Raw genomic sequence first — 3,453 nt, forward strand, 5'->3', positions numbered from 1 at the left:
GCTTTCATGGCTCTTTGGGTGAAAAGGGTTTCCAACCTCTGTGCTACAAGGCAATGCCAAAACCTTCTATGGCTGTCACTGAATGAGTTAAAAAGGAGGTTCAAATATCGGGTTATGGTTTAAAAATAAGATTTTTATATATGTGTGTTGAAACTTAAACTAGAAGATTCCAATTCAGATCTTGGAGTAGGGATAGGGTGTCAAAGCAAGGGTTAGCATACCTGGAAACATATATGTTTTGCACGAATTTGGTACGGTTTTGATTATTTCGAATTGGGTACACTGTATTAAACATTTTATCCAAGGAAATTATTTTAATAAAAAGACAGATCTCGTCTAGCTCATTTTTGACTGTAATCCCGAATTTTCTCAGTCACTGGTAGCAGACGAAGACATTGTAGATCGCTAATATTGCCTTGCTCTGAGTCAATAGGTGGCGCATTGAGTTTGCGAAGTTTGATTATCGCTTAATAATGTGTAGGGGATCAATTGGCTGAGGTTGACAGGTATGGGTTTGGATTTTAGAGAATGATATAAAAAAAATAGGTTTCAGTCTGTGGTCAAGGCTTCAGAGTAATGTTTTAAATCACAGCCATTTCTGTTAAAGGGATAATTCCCTAAGCTTGATTTCCACAAAAATGAAAACCTTTAAAATAGTAATATTTGAGAACACTTCAAATACACAAAGACTTAATAGAGAAAACATTTGGAGTAGGGGGCTGGGTCGATTGTCTCGGCTCCAGGGCTGTGAATAAAACAAATAACTATATAAAGAGGAGCTCTCCGTTGTGCTGAAAGCGCTTCATTTGTATGTTCGACGGTCGGCGTTGTAATCATCTCGACACGTCTCTCCTTTGAAAGGGAAGGATGGCTCCCATTATGGAGTAATTAGTCTTGTTGTCACCGCTGAACCTTGACAGTGAATCCACTTTGCGCCTCTGAAGGGATTCACTTGTGTGCCGCCGCTGAATAATAACGTTCGCCAAGGACGAGGCCGAAAAACTCTCAGGACGCTTTCATAGCTTTTTTTTGTGTTGTCTGCAGCGCGGGGGTTGAATTGACACTTTTTAAACGTGATTAAGGAACATCATGACGATCTCAAACAGCTTAGCATTTCTTTTAAATATTCCTTGACCACTCAAAATGTCATTTTACCATATTTTTAGGAAACCATAATGAAAACTGATCACATGAAGTTTGTTTTGAGTGTAATTAAAACATCCAAGGCAATGTATTGATAAAATAATGTTATCACCATACGCAATTATGTCGATTGAACGGACATTCTCACGTACAGAATATCATGCAAATGTCTCACTTCTTTGACTTTCTAACAAGTTTAGCAATTTTAAACACTGTCACCCGATACTGAGTGTATCAGATATCTAAGACCACAGCCATAGAGGCATTATCTGGTCGAGCGTCACTGGTCCATATATAAAGCATTTCTTGTAAATATTCCTTGACCACTCAAAATGTCATTTCACCATATTTTCAGGAAACATTTAAGTATTGTAATAATTATTTGCAAATTATTTGATCAGATTTAGTACTTTGGTCTTCTAACATGGGAATTGTCTTCTTCCCTCTTGAGAATTATTATCATTGTCTGCGTCATACACTAGCCTTGTCTTCTCCCTGCCACAAACAATTAGAATAATAAGCATTATTTTCTTTTCTGAAACACAGCGTCATCTTTGTTTTTGTTCAAAGCCAGCATTGTCGTATCCTACGCTGAAAGTTAGCATTATCTTGTTATGTGCTAAAAACAGTCATCACACGTTTCCACGGCCTAAAGTAGCATTGTATTCTTCAACATCACAAGCTAACATGTTTAAAGTCTTTGTTGAATATTAGCGCAGTCGTTTTCATCACCAAGCGTCATCTGTGCCTGGGATGAAATTTAGAGTTTTCTACAACACTGAAAATTAGAGTAGGTTTTCCTATGTGCCGAAAACTAGCATCATCTTTAGTTGTGCACAATGCTAATATTTTATTATTCTATTTCAATGCTAAATTTTTCATATTCTCTGCCAAAAATTAGCCTGCTCAAAAGCTCATGTCATCTTTGCAGCCGAAAATTAGCACTGTCTTCTAATGCGCCAGAAATTAGCTTTATCTTTGCTTGTATTCAAAGCTAGCATTGTGTTATTTTATGTAAAAGCTAGGATTTTCCTGTCTTTCACTAAAAATTGGCCTAATTTCTTCTGTGAATGTCGTCATCCTTGTCTACGCTAAATGCTAGCGTCAGCTGGATGGTAGCATGGTCTCCTGCAGAGCTAATAGGCCTAATGCTTTTCTGCTAGAAAAGCTGACATTGGCAGGCAAAAACTTTTTCTATTTTTTGGCGCTTAAAGTTATCATTGTCTTCTTTAACGCGCCATGCTAGCATTTTTTATTATTCACTGAAAATCATTACAGTCTTCTTCATCGGAAAGGGTCAAATTATCAAACGTGTTCAGAGTATGAATGTGTAGAGGAAATAAGCCCAGCACAAAAATGACTTCCACCTTCTTTGTTTTGGGTGGCTCACTATGGAATGGATGGAACGACGGCATCTCCTTTTGGACAGTTCCCGAACGTACCAATTCACTATGTACTATAGTGAAATCTGATAACACAAGGCAATTTATTGATAGAACAATGTTCTCACCCTATGCAATTATGTCGATTGAAGGGACATTCTCAAGTACAGAATATTACTCACCTCTTTGGATTTCTAACAAGTTGAGCAATTTCAAACACTGTCACCCGATACTGAGTGTATCAGATATCTAAGACCACAGCCAAAGAGGCATGATCTGGTCAAGCGTGACTGGTCCATATAAAATGATTTGGCTGAGTGATAGCTGACCTTTTTCTCTCCTCCCTGCCTAATCACAAGTCGGCTGCTTGGCGCTGTCGTGCTGGTCTGCACTCTGGCCATGTGATCAGCACGTGGGTCATACGTTGTGACCCAATGGAGCACAAGACCAAAACTCTCTGCAACAACAAGTAAGGACGGTTTTAGATTTAGCACCATGTTTGCTGGTTCTTGGGAATCAGCATTTTTTTTCTGTACAAGGGAATCTCCCCAAATCGTTATAGCAAGGAACTTTCTTTTGTGCTAGTAACTACCAGACTTTCAGCAGTCGAAAACTCCCATAATCTCCGTTGCCTTCCCTTCCCCAATTTTTCCCATCATTAATTCTCTGTGTTACTAGATTATGTGCGTGCTATTTCAATCAGCCTGGTTCATTGAATCCTTTTTCTTTGGATTAGTAATTCATATCAGAACTCAAGGTAATAACATAATTTAATTTTGTTATCAGTTTAAATTCTAGCATCCTTCAGAGAAAAAAAGATTTATGGTGGAGCACAAGCAACACCTAGTGGCTAGTTCATTTTCTATTAGCAGTAAATACTAATTCCTTTCAATCCTAACAATTTTAAAAATTGAAGATAGAAACATCC

Source organism: Urocampus carinirostris, chromosome 9, assembly GCF_059441175.1.
Source record: "Urocampus carinirostris isolate Australia breed hairy pipefish chromosome 9, RoL_Ucar_1.0, whole genome shotgun sequence".
Taxonomy (NCBI): Eukaryota; Metazoa; Chordata; class Actinopteri; order Syngnathiformes; family Syngnathidae; genus Urocampus; species Urocampus carinirostris.